Source organism: Ranitomeya imitator, chromosome 6, assembly GCF_032444005.1.
Source record: "Ranitomeya imitator isolate aRanImi1 chromosome 6, aRanImi1.pri, whole genome shotgun sequence".
Lineage (NCBI taxonomy): Eukaryota > Metazoa > Chordata > Amphibia > Anura > Dendrobatidae > Ranitomeya > Ranitomeya imitator.
This window is the reverse complement of record NC_091287.1, coordinates 232,407,658-232,427,260: the sequence shown is the minus strand read 5'-3', so window position 1 is coordinate 232,427,260 and position 19,603 is coordinate 232,407,658. Positions and strand designations below refer to the sequence as shown.

At 44.7% G+C, this 19,603-nt stretch overlaps 1 pseudogene; it reads left to right on the top strand.

Annotated features, from left to right (window-relative positions):
- Window positions 1–1,308: 1,308 nt before the first annotated feature.
- Window positions 1,309–19,603, top strand: part of LOC138643347 (piwi-like protein 1) — a 40,949-nt pseudogene continuing 22,654 nt past the window's right edge.

Sequence of the window (19,603 nt, the reverse complement as noted above, 5' to 3'; positions counted from 1 at the left end):
GGAGAACATGCACAATTGGTGTCTGACTGAAAATGTTTTCCCCACTGTATATGACAGTAGTCAATTTCTCAACAACCAAATTTGTACACCTGTATCAGGCTAATTTTTTTTTTTATTTCAAGCTAACAAAATTTCACACAAAGCAGGTCATACAATATGTATGATAAGTGTCATTTTTTCAGTGAAACTAACCTGTGTCACCTGGCTTATCCATGTTTTTTTTTCCTATACTATGTTGTGCATAAATATGTGATTCTTCAGAATTTGTTTTAGTCTTTGCCTGATGAAGAGACCTGTGTAGTCTCGAAAGCTTGCAATTTGTTACCATCTTTTCAGTTAGCCATTAAAAGGTATCAACCACTGAGGACTCTCAATTCTAAATATGAAAATACTAAGTATCATGTAGCTGAAGTGTGTCAGACGTTCCTGCATGATGAAGTCATTGATGATATGTACTGGCCTGCTCATTCCCAGGACCAGAATCCAATCAAACACATCTCGAACATCATGTCCACCAACGCCACATTGCACCAGACACTGTCCTGGAGTTAATTGATGCTTTACTCCAGATTGGGGAGAATATCCCTCAGTAGAACATCCGCCACCACATCAGGACCATGCCCAGGCATTTTTGGGATGTTATACAAGCACGTGGAGGCCACACACACTACTGAGTATCATTTCCTTGTCTTGAGGCATTTCCACTGAAGTTGGATCATCGTGTAATTGGATTTTTCACTTTGATTTTGATTGTTATTCAAAAATCAGACCTTCTTGGGATAAAAATTTTGATTTACATTGATCATTTTTATGTTTTATTGTTTTCAACGCATACCACTATGTTGTGGTTATGATTTAAAAAGAGAACACAAAGTAGTTTGATAGTAAATGGCTTCACCCAAACACTAACCATGAGTGGAGAAAAAGTTTTGTTGTTTTCATTCATATTCTCTGAAAAAAAGGCCAAGAAAGCAAAAATTCTGCTGGAGTATGTAAACTTTTTTAGCACAACTGTAGCTATATATATCATAGCATTTTCATGATGCTCTTTAATATTTTAATGTGCACAAGTATCCTTAATATGTAAACATCACTGATTGAAAAAAAAAACACTAACTTTTTTGTTTCAATAATTTTTTATTTGAAAGATATCACAAAGATCTCCCAACATAGGAGTATTGAATGTACATAAGTCACATAAATATCAACAATAACATGGTATTATTTGAAGGGGTTATAAATGTTGATTAATTTAAGACAAGACAAGACAAAGACAAGACAGAAACAAAAGGGGTTATGCTCAAGATCATGAACAATATAAAACCACTCTACAATATTACAAAAAATTTCTCTCGTATCGACAAGTATCAGACGGACATCAACATCGGCCAGATCAGGTACCCTCAGTCCCAAAGAGGAAGAAAGGAGTCAACGCCTCACGGAGAAAGGGTGAGAGCCAACTTCATTTGATCATCCGGATGTAGTTTCAGCCATGGCGACCAGATTTGAAAAAAGGAATTCCAGTTATCGGTTCTCGTCGCTTGGATATGCTCATATATCATGATAGTGTTCATTCTATCTTTGACAAGAGATATTGAGAGCGAAGGAGACCTCCATTTTGACGCTATATGTATTTTGGTCGCCATTCCCAACAGAACCACCAGTCTGTGTAAAATTTTTGGATAAACCCTGCGGTTTTAATCCTAGAAGGAAGGTCAATGGGTTCATTGGTATCTCTTTTCCATACATCCTATCCACCAAGAGCTTTACCTCCTGCCATAGATCAGACACCACCGGGCAGGCCCACCATATGTGACCCATATCTCCAGGTGCGTCACAGCCTCTAAAACATTTGTCAGAAACCTGAGGATATATGGCATGCAGCCTCGTAGGGACCAGGTATGTTCTGTGTAGAACTCTGAGGGAAGACTCAACTAGAGATACCTGGTGGGAGCCTCTTGACAAGGCGTTACAACAGCTCTGCCATTCCCTCAGCGAGATGTCAAACCCCAGATCCTCTTCCCACTGTTGCATAAATCTAAGCTTTTTCTCCTCCTGTATATTAGCAAAGGAAGAGTATAAATAAGAGATAACTCCCCCGCCCAGTGGATCACTTGAACATTTTTGCTCAAATCCAGTGACTCGGAAAGGCCTCCCACCCGGTACACACTTTCTAACAAAATCAAAGATTTAGTTAATACGGAATGCTTCCCGAACTGGCGGGTCATACTTTTTAATGAACTCCTGTTTAGATAGGACTATGTTTAACAGGGAGCAGAGATGTTTTATTGTAGTTATTCCTCTCAGAATCCACCAGGAAAAGGGTTGGGAGTCAAGACCCGGGGGGAAGACTGGGTTACAAAATAATGAATTTAGTGGCGTGTTCTTGGTTTGCAGCTCATTCTTAAACCTCTCCTTCCTCCAGAGGAGCAGAGACTGAGCCGCAAAAGGCGAGATATTAGCAATATGTTTAGGGAGCTTAGCTTCAGTCCACAGCAGGCCCATCAGAGAGTAAGGTTTCAATAGAAATGACTCCAGTTGGACCCACCTAGGTTTATCTACAGTTGAGCATATTCTGGTTAGCTGGGCAATCTGGGCCGCTTTAAAATAATTTATGAAATTAGGTAAGGAGAATCCTCCTTTTTTTCGGTGAATAAACATGATCTGTTGTTTGATCCTAGGCTTTTTCTCCTGCCATATAAATTTGGAAACCATAGAGTGTATATCGCGTAATACTCTCAAGGGAACTGGAATGGGGAGATAGCGGAACAGGTATAGAAACCTTGGGAGAGAGACCATTTTTATGGCGTTTATTCTGCCTAGCCATGAAAGTGTCAGTGACGACCATTTAGTCAGATCTCGTTGAAAATTCTTTATAAGGGGGGTATAGTTCCATTTATATAAGGTAGATCTGCTAGACATGAGGTTAATCCCCAAATAGGTTAGATAGTGTTTTTTTTTCAAATCCAAATTGCGACACTAGATATGCTCGATCTTTTTCAGATGTGTTCAGGAAGAGGGCCTCTGACTTATCTATATTTATTTTAAGCCCTGATACCGACTCAAAGTTGCGAAGTAGTGAGAATAAATTTGGAAGGGTGGTATGGGGGTTATTGAGGGTTAGAAGCAAATCGTCGGCAAACAGACTAACTTTATATTGATCCCCAACTCAGCAGGTCCCAAGATGTCAGTGTTTTTCCTTATGGCTTCGGCGAGAGGTTCCATTGCCAAGATGAACAAAGCTGGCGAGAGAGGGCATCCCTGTCTAGTTCCTCTCATTATGTTTATTGGGGAGGGTTGCAGCGACGGGTGCTTAAGATATGCAGTTGGTTTATCGCATAGTAAAGCTAGGCAGTTGACTAGTTTGTGGGGCAGACCGAATAAAGATAGTACTTTGAAAAGGTATCGCCATGACACTGTGTCAAAAGCCTTTTCAATGTCTAAGGCCAGAAGCATAATAGGCCGCTGAGAATTGGTTGCCGAGTGTATTATATCTAGGTTACGTCTTATATTATCCGGCCCCTGTCTCCTCGGTATAAACCCAACTTGGTCTCTGTTTACAAGGGAAGGGAGTACTTTCTGATTCTATCTGTGATAATGGATGTGAATATCTTTAAGTCAACATTAAGTAACGAGATAGGTCGGTAATTTTTAGTTAACAGATGATCCTTTTTGGGTTTGGGAATTACTGCAACATGAGCTATATAGAATTCTGGGGGCATTTGGGTACCATTTAAAAGTGCATTACAAAATTTTGTAATGTGTGGCGTGAGAGTTTCTTTAAATTTTTTATAGTATGGCGCTGTAAGACCGTCAGGCCCGGGGGCTTTGTCAGTTTTCAGTTTTTGGATTATTAGCTCCACATCTTCGTTTGATATCTCAGCCTGCAGTAATTGGGTAGAAGATTCATTAAGTTTAGGGAGTGACAGGTGCTGGAGGAAGGTTTGCAGAGAGTGTGGGGGAGGGGGCTTGGGTGATGAGTATAAATTTTGATAAAAATTATGGAACTCTCTATAAATATCTTCGGGATGGGCAGAGACATGTCCGTTACTATTTTTAATTGAGTGGATAGTATTTAAGGACTCTTTTTGGCGCAATTGTCATGCTAGTAATTTGCTTGGCTTGTTTGCCAGCCTATAAAAAGAGGCCCTTGTCCATGCTAGGGCACGTTCTGTTCTATGTGTGAGGACGGTATTTAACTGGAGTTTGACATCTTGTATCTGCTTGATCAGATACCGCGATGAGGACTGCTGGTTTGCTTGTTCAAGATTTAGTAATTTGTTTTCTAGTTTGATTTGTAGTTCCGATCTGTTTTTTTTCCTAGCTGTTGCCAGCTTAATTATGGTGCCCGTGATATATTTCTTATGCGCTAGCCATATGTTTCCCGGGGATGACTCTTCATTAACGTTCATTTGGAAGTAGAGCTTAAGTTCATTGCTGATGGTCGTCGCCATTTCTGGGTCTGTCAATAAAGAGTTATTTAGCCGCCATCTGAACAGTTTGGATGTGCTTACGTTAAACTTGTATACCGAGAGGACTGCATCGTGATCCGACCAAGAGGACGGAACATGGCGGGAGAACAGAACCCCCGGCAATGTGTTTGCTGTGGCTATGTGTAAGTCTATTCTCGAGTAAGTTTTATGTACAGTGGACAAAAAGTTATATCCTTTTGTGGAACCATTCATCTCCCTTCATACATCAACTAGTCTATTCTCACTCATCAACTTAATTATCCTTCGTCTGTCTCTCTTGGATATGTCTGATCGCTTTGCTGCCGTGCAGTCAAGAGCAGGGTTCAAAGTGAAGTTAAAGTCCCCACACCAGATCAAATGTTGATAGGGAATTACCGATATCTTGGATAGTATTGATTTAAATACTAGCGTCTGAGTTGCAGTGGGCATGTAACTGTTTATTATGCAGATGCTTTGTCCTTGCAAGTTACCATATATGATAATGAATCTGCCCTCCGGGTCCTCAACAGTGCCCTCCACCTGAAATGGTAAGCTATTTTTAAGTAGTATGGCAACTCCTCTAGTCTTACGTTCCCATGCTGCCAGATAAAAGCGAGAGTAGTTGGAGTCAAAGTACTTAGGGCTAGAAGTTTTAGAGAATTGGGTTTCCTGTAAGCATATGATTTCTGGTTTGTGTTTGTGATAGTCTAGAAATGCCTTTTTACGCTTCATGGGTGAGTTAAACCCATGTACATTATGGGACAAAACTCTACACATAGGTGCGAAATTTGTTACCGCTAATGATCCGCCAGTGACTATTGCCCGATCTCGTTAACTTACCGGGAAGTCGCGTCAGAGATAAGTAGAGCAGTGGAGCATATTCATATCTGTAGAGAAACGAAAGGGAAAAGACAACACAAGGGGAGACAAAGACATTAGACAAAGAACAATTAAACATTTGGGTAAAATACCCTTTTAAGGCAGTGTTCCGGGGTCCCATAATAAAAAGAATTCCAGAAGTCGGCCCAGTCAGGCAGCATGTACTGGAGCCCAACAGCCTAACCCTTGCTAGTTATAAAATAAGTATGGGTGGATCATATACTGAGTGTAGATTATAACCAACTACAATTGTAACTTTCAACTACAGCAGGCTGACTCTGCTGTTAACTATCCAGGGGAGCCTATTGTAGAACCAAGGCACCAGAGCTATGGCACTATAGCTCTAATCATGGAGGAATTCACCATGTGGTCTTAGGAGTGATTCAAGTGACCTGCGCATTCTGGCTCCTGGTTCTAGGAGTCTGTGTCCATTCTCTCTGCGGGCGCGATTTTCGTCTCGGTTGAGGAGGCATGGTTTCCAGGATTGGTATTCCAGCACGTTCAAGAGCTTTTGTTCCTTCCTCTAATGACCGGCATATAAACAACTCGCCACCATGGGTAAATAATAGTGCGAACGGGAACCCCCATCAGTACTTGACATTTACTGCCTGAAGTGCTGCTGTGACCGGTTTAAGTGACCTTCTCCTCGCAAGCGTAGAGGGTGATAAATCAGCAAAAAGTCGCACTGAATTTGGCAGCCCAGGTAGGGAGGACATTTCTCTGGTTGCTGACAGGATTAGGTCTCTTGACTCTTCATAGTGCATTTTAAGCACAACATCCCTGGGAAATTCAGACGTTCTCGGTCTGCCCAAGGCTCTGTGGATCCTTGTAATGTGAAGTAGTGTGGGGTCCACATCTGGGAGTAGTGCTTTAAACAGCGCTGCAGCAGTGTCTTTAAGAGCTAGGATAGACTCTGGGAGGCCTCTAATGCGTATATTGCCTCTACGGGACCTGTTCTCAAAGTCCTCACACTTTAGCTCCAGATCCATTATGCATTCAGTGTGGATTTTAATGGTCTCCTGGTCCTCCTCCAGGGCCTCTACTGCCGCCTCCATCTTATCCTCTAGGTTGGAAGTACGCTGCATTATCTCCTGAATCTGTGAGGTAACGTTATGCATAGCTGATTTCAGCTCAGAGCGGAATGTTTCTTGTAATGTCTTTAGTAAGGGTACCGTCACACTATAACATTTCGATCGCTACGACGGTACGATTCGTGACGTTCCAGCGATATCGTTACGATATCGCTGTGTCTGACACGCAGCAGCGATCAGGGATCCTGCTGAGAATCGTACGTCGTAGCAGATCGTTTAGAACTTTCTTTCATCGCTGGATCTCCCGCTGTCATCGCTAGATCGGTGTGTGTGACACCGATCTAGCGATCTAGCGATGCGATCCAGCGATGCGTTCGCTTGTAACCAGGGTAAACATTGGGTAACTAAGCGCAGGACCGCGCTTAGTTACCCGATGTTTACCCTGGTTACAAGCGTTAAACTAAAAAAAAACAAACAGCACATACTTACATTCTGGTGTCCGTCATGTCCCTTGCCGTCTGCTTCCCGCACTGTGACTGCCGGCCGTAAAGTGAAAGCAGAGCACAGCGGCTGTGCTTTCACTTTCACTTTACGGCCGGCAGTCACTGAGTGCGGGAAGCAGACGGCAAGGGACCTGACGGACACCAGAATGTAAGTATGTGCTGTTTGGTTTTTTTTTAGTTTAACGCTTGTAACCAGGGTAAACATCGGGTAACTAAGCGCGGTCCTGCGCTTAGTTACCCGATGTTTACCCTGGTTACCCAGGGACCTCGGCATCGTTGGTCGCTGGAGAGCTGTCTGTGTGACAGCTCCCCAGCGACCACACTACGATTTACCTACGATCACGGCCAGGTCATATCGCTGGTCGTGATCGTAGGTAAATCGTATAGTGTGACGGTACCCTAAGGCTGCTGTGGGAACCACTGCCTCCCCTGCTGTGCTAGGTTCCTCTATTTCAGCGCCGCTGCTTACCGTTGTGAGGGAGGCTGAGGAGGGAGCTGCTGCGGCGACCATCTTGCCCACGCTGCTGTTTAGAAGGAGCTCCTCTATTGTGCGGTTTGCCGACTGTCCTGCGCTCCCTTTCTTCGGCATAATCTCTCCTGCGGTGCCCTGTGGTGAGTCCCCGCTGCAGCCGTAGTTTTCGCTGTGATCCCGGTGCTTTGTGGGGTTAAATTGGCTTGTTGGGATGTGGAGCTCAGCCGGTCATGTCCGACTCAGCCAGGTCCCGCGCATGCGCCCCCCCAAAAAACACTATCTTTAAAATGAATACATTTTTTTTTCCACACTTAGCTTGTTGCTCTCTTTTCATAGAGTTAAATGGCTAATTCCCTGGTGGTCTCACTAGTGCCACACAAGAGCCAGAAACAATACAAACATTTATCTTCTGGCCTTAGAGTCAGTTTGTCTTCTTAGTGCAAATCATAATTGCTTTAGGAGTTTCTGAATCCACTTCTGAATTCTAAGCTTGAGACAAATAATTGGATTTCCCACAAACACGCTGAGCTATGTTACTCTTTCTGTTTTGCTGTGTATCCTCAGGGCTTCACTTTCTGTTTTATATCAAACTCTACCTTGCAGGCTGGATTCGAAAAGGAGAGATCAGTCTTCATTAAGCTGTCCATTGCTTTAAAAAAGTCCCCAGAACAATTTTTACCATCTTCAAATGAATTATAACCAGCGAAGTTAAGAAATAGGAAACTCTGCACAATGACTTAGTAAATTACTAACTGAAGTATTTTCTTTACCCCATGGAGCTGCAATCCAGACCAATTACATTTTACCTTCTGTATTTTTACAACACTTTGACATTATATATAGCCAATTCATGTGTGTCATTGACTACAGGGCAGCACTAAATTTGCTTTAGGCTATGTGACTAGACAATTCTAGCTGCAGGTAAAATACAGTGAAAGACAATGTGTGATCTTTGAAGTCATACACAACAACAATATCAAGGATTATGTTCTTGCTCCATTTTAACTTACAAAATTGATTTATTAATCAAACAAACTGGTGTACAGTGGGGTTCTAATCTATTGTAGGTATTATAACACAATATTGTATTGTATTAAAGACTTACTAAATTGCAAAACTGTTAAATGCAAGAAGTTTAAAATAAAAATAGGTAAACACACCTTTAGTGCCCATGTTAAAGTGTCCCATTGTGCATAATGTTTCTAACATAGGAAAATATTAGTGAAAAATGGTAAAAGTACCATTGCATCAAATTAAAGGGCAATTACAATAAATCACAGCTCCATGCTATTTCTTTTATGCACACTAAAATTTCTTTGATGCCTCAGGCTTTACATTGGGCCAGAGTCTCATCATTGCTTCTTCTTATTCCTCTAAATTCTATCTCTGGCAGTAGTAATAGATAAGTCTGGCCTTGACTTGTACTGCAGCCTGTGAAATCTGTGTGATGCTGCTTCAGCCTGTCGTCACCAATTATTGCTTAAGAAATGTTTCTTCATGTCAGCTCCTGCAAGCAGGAGGCAGATTAAATAATTGGGACATGTATCTCTTATGCTATGGTCACAGTATCAGCATTTGGTCAGTATTTTACATCGGTATTTGTAAGTAAAAACCAGGAGTTGGTGTCTGGAGAAGCTATTATTGTTATTATGATGTTCTACATTGTTGGAAGTGTCACTTCTCTGAACTCTTTAATGTAAATCAGGACTTCTGATCGCATCCAGACTGGAGCTTACTGTGCATCATAAGATAGCAATGATGAAGCGACCTATCACATGCAGTGAGCTTCGGGCTGGGTGTCCTGCTATGTAGTGAAATGACCAGGAATTTGACATGCGATTGTGAAAAGACGTAAACCAAAAAGGTGGAGAGGTATATTAGCATTTTTTTTAATATTCGACGTTCGTAACTTAGGGTTGTATGAAAGTCGGATGTATGTAAGCCAGGGACTGCGTGTTAGGAGTCGAGTTTCCTCTGCTGCACAGGGGGAATCTCGATCCGTGTCTGATGCGGTCTCCCATTCGGTATCGGCCATAGTGGGCTCTGCTCAGCGGAGATGTCGCTCCCAGCATCTCGCTGAGGCTGATTCGGTGCATAGGGTCACTACTGCCTTTTCTGGCTTTCCTATGGTACCCTGCACTGATCTGCGGCGAGCAAGCCTCTCTGGGACTAAGTCCTTATTTACTCACACTGAGCATGCCCAGGGCAGGGTCTCCCATTGGAGGTCGAGGGCCACATGTTCGGTCACATGCTCAGGTACTGCAGTACATTCCATTGATCCTCCTGGAAGGTCCTGAAAGGGCAAAACATGCTCAGGTACTGCAGCACTTTCCATTGGTCCTCCTGGAAGGTCCTGAAAGGGCAAAATCTTCAGTAGCAGCTTCCTGTGCTGCAACTATATAAACTGCGCATGACCGCACGGCTATGCGCTAGTATTGTCTTGTAAATATGTGTGTGTGTTGTGCGTGAAAGTCGCTCTTTAAATAACCCTCCCTATTGAATGTCTGTTCGCGGAAGGTGTATGTTTGCTATCTAGCGCCCGACTTATCCAACAGCACGTAACACACATCACAGCGTCCAGTTGCTGTGTCCGCCAGTACGGCGCCGTGCGCTTCCTCTGCGCTTTCCTTACGCAAGCCTGGGTGGTTAGTGGCGTCCGTCAGTGCAGCACCGCACGCACTCTCGTGCCTTTATTTACTATTTCAATAGTTTCCTTACACACCCAGTTGCGGTGTTGTGCCAGCAGTGGTCTAATCGGACTTCAATCCTAGTTGGGGTTGTGTTCGCTGACTTATTGCTCGCGCTCTATGTGCGGTACCGCGGTCCTGTGACGCAACAGGATCGCTTCCTTCACGCAGGGTGAAGTTAACCCTTGTATGTATACTTATAGTACCGCCATATAGTCCGTCTTACTTAGCAGCAGGTACTTTCCTGCACGGTGGATCCCGGGTTGCGAACGCACCAATTCCATTTAATAAACTATATATTTGGTGCGTTCCGCCAACCCTAACAGAATACTAGCGCCAGGATCTGGCTAAGTAATGGCGGATGAACAGCGATTGCAGGGGTACATCCAGCTGCTGGAGGGCCGGTTGGCGTCTCTTGAGCGTGCAACCTCGGCGGTGGATGTTACCGCAATAGCTGTTCAGGCTGCTAGCGTGGCTGCAGCAGCTTTACCCACTGCCACCTCTGTTCCGACCCTATCTCACCTTCCTTTGCCTGAGAGATACTCTGGGGACAGTAAGTCCTGTAGGGGTTTCGTGAGCCAATGTGGTATACACCTCGAGCTCCTGGCTGCATGTTTCCCTACTGAGCGGGCAAAGGTGGGATTCATAATCTCCCTCTTGTCGGACAGAGCGTTGGAGTGGGCTACGCCGCTGTGGGAGCGCAACGATCATGTGGTGCGGAGTGTTCCTCGGTTTCTGGACTCTCTGAAACAGGTCTCTTTAGGACGTCAAGTCACCCATGATACAGCGCTCCAGCTGCTGGCTTTGACTCAGGGTTCAACCATGGTCAGCCATTTTGCTGTTCTCTTCCGGACATTAGCGTCTGAGTTGGAATGGTCAGATAAAACCCTCATTCCCGTATTTTGGAGGGGGCTGGCTGACCATGTGAAAGACGCTTTGGCCACTAGGGAGATTCCCGCCACACTGGAGGAGCTCATAGCCATATCTACTCGCATAGACCTTCGTTTTCACGAGCGAAGGTTGGAGCGAGCCCAGTGTAGGCAGAGGTTTCGGCTGGCTCCCACCTTCGCCAAACCTTTGGAATCTCCAGTCCAGGCGTCCGAGTCACATGAGGCCTTAGAGGTGACACGAGCGGGATCCAAGTCTCAGTCCGCCCGTGCACATAAGGTCCGTCATGTTTACCGGCAGTCAGGACATCTTGCCTCCAAGGGTCCTCAGCGGTCGGGGAAACGTCAGCGTTTAGTGGCAGTTGGAGGAGGTACACTAGACACGGCGACGTTTGCCTCAAAGTTGTCCTTCAAGGGGACAATTACCATAGGCCCATCCACTCTTATGGTCGAGCTATGCGTGGATTCTGGGGCAGAGGGTAATTTTATGTCTTCCTCTTTTGCCCAGTGTCATGCAATACCCTTGGTGATGCTCGCCAAGCCTGTGACCGTTCGAGTGGTAAATGGGTCAACACTACCCTCACAGATTACCCACCAAACCATTCCTTTCACGCTTTCTGTGTCTCCATCACATCAGGAGATAATCTCCCTGTTAGTCATTCCTGAGGGAATTGATGAGGTCCTGTTGGGGATACCATGGCTTCGCTACCATTCTCCCCATATTGAGTGGTCCTCTGGGAGAATTTTGGGATGGAGTAAATCCTGCGAGGGTAGGTGTCTGAGGGACTGCGTTCAGGTTGTAACTACACAGGTACCCGCAGATCTTTCCTCTCTCCCCAAGCACTATTGGCCCTATGCAGACGTGTTCTCCAAAAGAGCTGCGGAGACCCTTCCGCCTCACCGCCCCTATGACTGTCCTATTGACCTCTTGCCTGGTGCTGAGCTTCCCCGGGGTCGAGTCTATCCGTTATCTCTCCCGGAGACGGAGGCAATGTCTCAGTACATCCAAGAGAATCTGGTAAGAGGATTCATTAGGAAGTCAGTGTCACCGGCAGGGGCTGGGTTCTTCTTCGTACAGAAGAAGACTGGAGACTTACGTCCATGCATAGACTACAGGGGTCTTAACACCATCACCGTTAAGAACAAGTACCCATTACCCCTGATATCTGAGCTGTTTGATAGGCTACGGGGAGCGAGGGTATTTACGAAGTTAGATCTGTGGGGTGCCTACAACCTGATTCGCATCCGTGAGGTGGATGAATGGAAGACGGCTTTTAACACCAGGGATGGGCACTATGAATATCTGGTGATGCCCTTTGGGCTCTGTAATGCCCCAGCCGTTTTCCAAAACTTTGTGAACGACATCTTCCGGGATATGCTCACCACCTCGGTCGTAGTCTATCTGGATGATATTCTCATCTTCTCTCCAGATATTGACTCCCATCGGAGAGATGTTCGCAAAGTCTTCGACCTCTTACGGGCAAACTCCCTCTACGCCAAGTTGGAGAAGTGTGTGTTTGAGCAGGAGTCCTTGCCTTTCCTTGGTTATATCATCCCTGCCCAGGGTTTGGCTATGGATCCTGCCAAGCTACAGGCTGTAAAGGACTGGCAGGAACCCCATTCTCTTAAAGCGGTGCAGCGCTTTATGGGGTTCATTAATTATTATCGCCAGTTCATTCCACACTTCTCAACTTTGGTAGCTCCCTTGGTTGCCCTCACCAAGAAGGGAGCAAATCCCAAGTTGTGGTCAGAGGAGGTCTCCAAAGCCTTTCTCTCGATCAAGTCACACTTCGCTAGCGCTCACATCCTACATCGCCCCGATGTTGATAAGCCATTTATCTTGGAGGTGGATGCCTCATCCGTTGGTGCTGGAGCAGTCCTTTTCCAAAAGGATGCTCAAGGTCGGAAGCATCCTTGCTTCTTCTTCTCCAAGACCTTCACACCAGCGGAGAGGAATTATTCCATTGGGGACAGGGAGTTGCTGGCCATGAAGTTGGCTTTTTCGGAGTGGAGACATCTCTTGGAGGGAGCTCGCTTTCCCTTCCAAGTCTTCACTGACCACAAGAACTTGGTGTATCTGCAAACGGCCCAGCGGCTGAATTCTCGCCAGGCTAGATGGTCCCTGTTCTTCTCCCTGTTCCATTTTACTCTCCATTTCCTCTCCGGGGAGAAGAACGTTCGTGCTGACGCTCTCTCCCGCTCCGTAGTGTCATCGGAGGAGGAGTAGCCTCGGCTTATTGTCCCTTCTGAGAGCCTGAGAACTGTAGCTCCGGTTTCGCTAGAGTCTGTGCCCCCGGGCAAGACTTTCGTACCAGCTAACTTGCGACCGGAGGTTCTCTCTTGGGCTCACTCCTCCAGGGTGGGCATTTTGGGACCAAGAGGACATCTGAGCTTTTGATGAGAACATACTGGTGGCCGCATATGGCCCGAGATGTCAGGGACTATATTCAGGCATGCGTTACTTGCGCCCAGAATCGGTCTCCTCGGCAACGGCCTGCTGGGTTGCTTTACCCTCTACCGGTGGCAGACAGGCCCTGGGAGATGGTCAGGATGGACTTTGTGGTGGGCCTACCCAAGTCACGTGGCTGCTCCATTATTTGGGTTGTCACCGACCATTTCTCTAAAATGGTGCATTTGGTGCCGCTTCCTCGGTTACCCTCAGCACGGGCCTTGGCGGTGTTGTTCATTAAGCACGTTTTCCGATTGCATGGTATGCCTGATAAGATTGTCAGTGATCAGGTCCCCAGTTCGCGTCTCGGTTTTGGAGAGAGCTCTGCCGTTTACTCAGCATAGAGTTAAACCTCTCCTCTGCATACCATCCCGAGATGAATGGGTTGGTGGAGAGAACAAACCAGACTCTGGTGACATATTTGCGACATTTCGTCTCTGCTAGGAAGGATGACTGGGCATCTTTGCTACCTTGGGCGGAATTTGCCTTGAACAACGCCGTAGCCGATTCCACTGGTCAAACTCCTTTTCTCCTTAATTACGGCCAACATCCGCGTGTCCCTGTGCCCATGCCCGTGTCATCCACCGATTCTAGGGTGGCAGACTGGGCGGTGGAGGCACGTGACATCTGGGACCACACACAGGATGCCATCCGGGCCTCCAAGGAGAGAATGAGGGTTTCGGCTGATACACACCGGCGCCCTGCTCCGGTCTTTGCTCCTGGCGACTTAGTGTGGCTCTCCGCCCGTAACATCAGGCTGCGAGTTGAGTCCACTAAGTTTGCTCCTCGCTACATTGGCCCGTTTAAGGTTCTGGAACAGGTCAACCCTGTGGTCTACCGTTTGGCTATTCCTCCACGCCTTGGTATTACCGATACTTTTCACGTTTCCCTCTTAAAGCCCTTTCATTTGTCCCGGTTTTCTGAGTCATCTGCTGGGACATCGGGTTCATCCACGGATGAGTTTGAGGTGAATGCAATTGTGGGGTGCAAGGTGGTACGTGGCAAGAAATTTTATCTGGTGGACTGGAAGGGTCACGGCCCAGAGGATAGAACCTGGGAGCCTGTGGAGCACATTCGGGCTCCGCTGCTTATTGCAGCTTTTGAGCGTAGTGAGGCTCAAGGAGGGGGGGCTCTAGGAGGGGGGTAATGTTAGGAGTCGAGTTTCCTCTGCTGCACAGGGGGAATCTCGATCCGTGTCTGCTGCGGTCTCCCATTCGGTATCGGCCGCAGTGGGTTCTGCTCAGCGGAGACGTCGCTCCCAGCATCTCGCTGAGGCTGATTCGGTGCATAGAGTCACTACTGCCTTTTCTGGCTTTCCTATGGTACCCTGCACTGATCTGCGGCGAGCAAGCCTCTCTGGGACTAAGTCCTTATTTACTCACACTAAGCATGCCCAGGGCAGGGTCTCCCATTGGAGGTCGATGGCCACATGTTCGGTCACATGCTCAGGTACTGCAGTACATTCCATTGGTCCTCCTGGAAGGTCCTGAAAGGGCAAAACATGCTCAGGTACTGCAGCACTTTCCATTGGTCCTCCTGGAAGGTCCTGAAAGGGCAAAAACTTCAGTAGCAGCTTCCTGTGCTGCAACTATATAAACTGCGCATGACCGCACGGCCATGCGCTAGTATTGTCTTGTAAATATGTGTGTGTGTTGTGAGTGAAAGTCGCTCTTTAAATAACCCTCCCTATTGAATGTCTGTTCGCGGAAGGTGTATGTTTGCTTTCTAGTGCCCGACTTATCCAACAGCACGTAACACACATCACAGCGTCCAGTTGCTGTGTCCGCCAGTACGGCGCCGTGCGCTTCCTCTGCGCTTTCCTTTCCCAAGCCTGGGTGGTTAGTGGCGTCCGTCAGTGCGGCACCGCACGCACTCTCGTGCCTTTATTTACTATTTCAATAGTTTCCTTACACACCCAGTTGCGGTGTTGTGCCAGCAGTGGTCTAATCGGACTTCAATCCTAGTTGGGGTTGTGTTTGCTGACTTATTGCTCGCGCTCTATGTGCGGTACCGCGGTCCTGTGAGGCAACAGGATCGCTTCCTTCACGCAGGGTGAAGTTAACCCTTGTATGTATACTTATAGTACCGCCATATAGTCCGTCTTACTTAGCAGCAGGTACTTTCCTGCACGGTGGATCCCGGGTTGCGAACGCACCAATTCCATTTAATAAACTATATATTTGGTGCGTTCCGCCAACCCTAACACTGCGTGGATTATAATAAATCACTAAGTAATTAATTAAATTACTTTCAAACACTGATTTAAAAACTATTTGAAAAATATTTGCAACATGTCTTTTATGCAGTCAAGTATTAACACACTAAAAACTAAACTGATTCTAATCTTCATCAAATTTTCATCAAAGTCCAACTCAATAAACCTCGCTACCTGCTAAGACACGAGTTGTAATTTTTGAAGGCTTATGCATGATGGAAGATGTTGTAGGCCTCATGCTCCGATTTTTGCAAACGTTTTATTAATAAAAAGGATAGATAATGATTTTTTCTTTACAACAATTGTAAAGCTGCCTGTGATTATGAAGTGAACTAAATATCTACTTTTAGGAGATATATATTGGTTATAGGGAGAAGAGATTGTCCTGGTATCGAAAGGGCCTTATAGATTCAGCATAGTTGTTTATGGTACCTGTGATAGTTTCAGTCATTAAGGTGATTAATAGAAAGATAAGTCAAACAGGTTATCAGAATTTGAATCTTTGAATAAAAGTAAAGATTTAAATTACAACATGTCCTCATCACAAGACAACACAATTACTAGAGGCTTTTGAAGAACTCGAGATCTCAAGCTCAGGTTAAAGGGAAACTGTCATTTAGTTTTACTTCAAAACAATCTGTCACACAAGTGATGTGCAGACCTGTGAATGTTTGGGTTTGGCAGGTTTGACTAATATACAGTTAAAAGTTCGGTTCGTGTTTGAATTTGACCCCAAACTTGACCCCGAGCTGAATACAAGTCAATTGGGACCCAATCTTTGGTGCTGTAAAATGGCTGTAAAATGGTTGTAGTAAGGGCTAGGGGGCTGCAAAAGGAAGTAAAATGTGGGTAAGAGCGGGACAATTACCCTGCAGTCAAATGTGGATAGAAAAATTACTTAAATATCTTAAATTAGTCAGTAAACATTGAGTCAATTAGTTTACCCAACAGGCTGGATAGAATAAATAGAATGGTGTGAGGCTATACAACACACAGTCCAAAGACAATGTAAATTAATATAGACTACTCTTATCAATGTCATGTGTAAATATCTATCTATTGATTGAAAACCAAATGACAATCATATTAGTAAGAAAACCAGACAGCTGTGAGCTGATGTTATTATTCTTGGAAGGGCTCAATATCTTTAAAGATTCCCAGTCTATCAATATCAACTCACAGTTGTCTACATAGCCTTAAATGGTTATTAAAATATGGGACCCAAAACAGAATGATGTGGGGTCCCCCTAAATTTGATCACCAGCAAAGGCTATGCAGACAGATGCGGCTGATATTAATAGACTGGAAGGGGTCATGGATATTGGCTCCCTCCCAGTCTAATAACACCAGCCATCAGTAGCCCCAGAAATGGTGCATCTATTAGATGCACCATTTCTGATGCTTTTCCTCAGCTCTTCCTGCTTGTCCTTGTGAATTGGCAAGCGGAGTAATGGTTTTGGGGCTGATGCCAGCTGTTTTATTTCCACTGACATCAAGTCCAAGGGTTAGTAATGGAGAGGTGTCTATCAGACACACCTATTACTAACCCCATAGTCAAAAGTAAGACAAGTCCCCTCTTTTACCCATTCATTAAGATAAAATAGAAAATAAAAAATCAAAGTAATCCTCACCTGTCTGCCTTTAATCCATAATGATGAGGTCCCATGACATTCCCTGACTCTGCTACATCCAGATGGAATGCTGAGCGGGACACCAGTAATGCACCTGCATTACCATACATTTTCTACAACAATATAACTAAACTTAAAAATATTGTAACCCCAATAACTCAACCCTCTGCCTATCCTAGAAATCAACTCTCACAGCATGACTTTTTTCAGAAGTTTATAACCTGTATGTCCATATTAATAGGTTAGATAGCACAAATGTGGTGGCAGATTCCCTTTAACCTTTCACTTACTTTAGTAGTTGTCTGATTTTAGAAAATATATGGGTAGTTTGTTATAATATTATTGTTGTTTTCTTTATAATTGAGATTTAATTTATCAAATTATGAAATTGCTCTGGCAGTAAAATGAATAATTTACTTGACTGCATATCTGTAGAAAGTCACTATAAACCTACAAAAATCATGAAGTACTGTGCCTTTCAAGAACATAACTCAAGTTTACAGTCATTCAAGACATGTGAAAATCTTATTACCGTAATTACATTTTCTTACCCTGTAATTTTCTGTTGACAATATGTTTCATGAAAATTCAGTATTTGTTTTAAAGATTTATACTCATTTGCTTAATGCCACACTAAGAAAAAAAATATGTTATCTTGTTATTAAGTGTTAAACTCTATAATGTGTTTGTATTAACCCTTTAAGGACCGAGCCACTTTGCACATTAATGACCAAATCTCATTTTTTAAATCTGTCCATTGTCACTTTATGAGGCAATAACTCTGGAACCCTTCAATGGGACCCAGTGATACTGAGAATGTTTTCTCGTGACATATTGTACTTCATGACCTTGGTAAAATTTGTTTGATAAGACTTGTGTCTATTTGTGAAAATATAGAAATTTTAATTCGTATGCCCTTAAACCAAATAATTATGTCACACAAATAGTTAATGAATAGCATTTACCATGTGTCTACTTTACATCAGCACACATTTTGAGATATACGTATTTTTCAGACTATAGGTTAAAATTTCTGGAGGAAATGGGGAGGCGTCTTACAGTTTGGATGTACCAGCCTGTGGCTGTGGATGGGGGGGTGAGGAAGCAGCAGCTGCGGACAAGCTGGTAACAGGAGTCACGAACCTGCTGCTGCTGACACCTGTGCTGGCTGTTAAAAGAAAATGAATATTCGCTGCTCCGCAAACCCATGATCCTGGGTGTGGGGAGCAGTGATTATTCCGGCAGCTGACCTCGGCACTGCCATGTGCTGCTTACAAGCTGAAATCAGCTGCTGGCATCAGAACATGATGCTGTGAGAGAGTGGAAGGAAGGCACGTAGAATGGATTAATTTTTTATGTGTGCAGAGTGATGTGGATTAGGGGGCCATGCATACTAGGATGGGGAGGAGGAGTCCATTTATACCAGGATGTGGATGAGGTGGCCATGTGTACAAGTATGGGGATGATAGTGCCATGTATACCAGGATGGAGGATGAGGTGGCCATATATACCAGGATGGGGAATGAAGGTGCCATGTATACCAGGATGGGCATAATACATATCAGAATGGGGGGGCATGTGTACCTGGATTGGGGGCATATACATACCAGGAAGTTAGAAGGGTTAAAAGTTAATCAGCAATTTCTCTTTTTTTTTTAGGGACCACATTACATGTGAAGTAACTTTGGGGGCCTAAATGACAGAAAATACCAAAAGTGACATCATTCTAAAAGCTACAATCCTCAAACTTCTCAAACCACATCCAAGACATTTATAAACCCTTAAGGTGCTTTACAGGAATTATAACAATTGTAAGATTGCTCTCACTAAGTGTATTGGGGGACACTCGCTTGGCACGGGATCAACGTAGTCAGGCACGATTTTTGAACACAAAACAGTCCATACAGTTTATTAAAGTGTCATAAACCGGGTTATGCAGTTAATAATATACATTCCATAGAACAGAATGGGCACCAACTGGTGATATTAACTTGCAGCTTTGTCTTAACAATTCATTTACGGCTTTAACTCACGTTTACGGCTTTGTCTCACAGACACTAAACATGCTGGACCTCTCACTTCGCCCAGTTACCATGGGTGTCTGTACGCCTTACACTTCACCAATGTCCCAAGTCACATACAGAGCATATGACACTGGGTCGCAGTCTCTAAACACGCCAAACCTCACTCCGTTCAGTCATCGTGGGAGACCACACAGTTCATGGAACATCATAAGCAAAAACAGTCTGTATAGGTACCTGATGGGAGCTCTTGTTCGACCTGCTGACTCCTCGTCAGTCCACTCCTCCGGGAAAGCTGCCTCACAGGGATCACCAACTTGCCTGGCGGCATATCTTAGTTAGTCCAGACCCACCGAAGGATGGTTGCTTCCCCACAT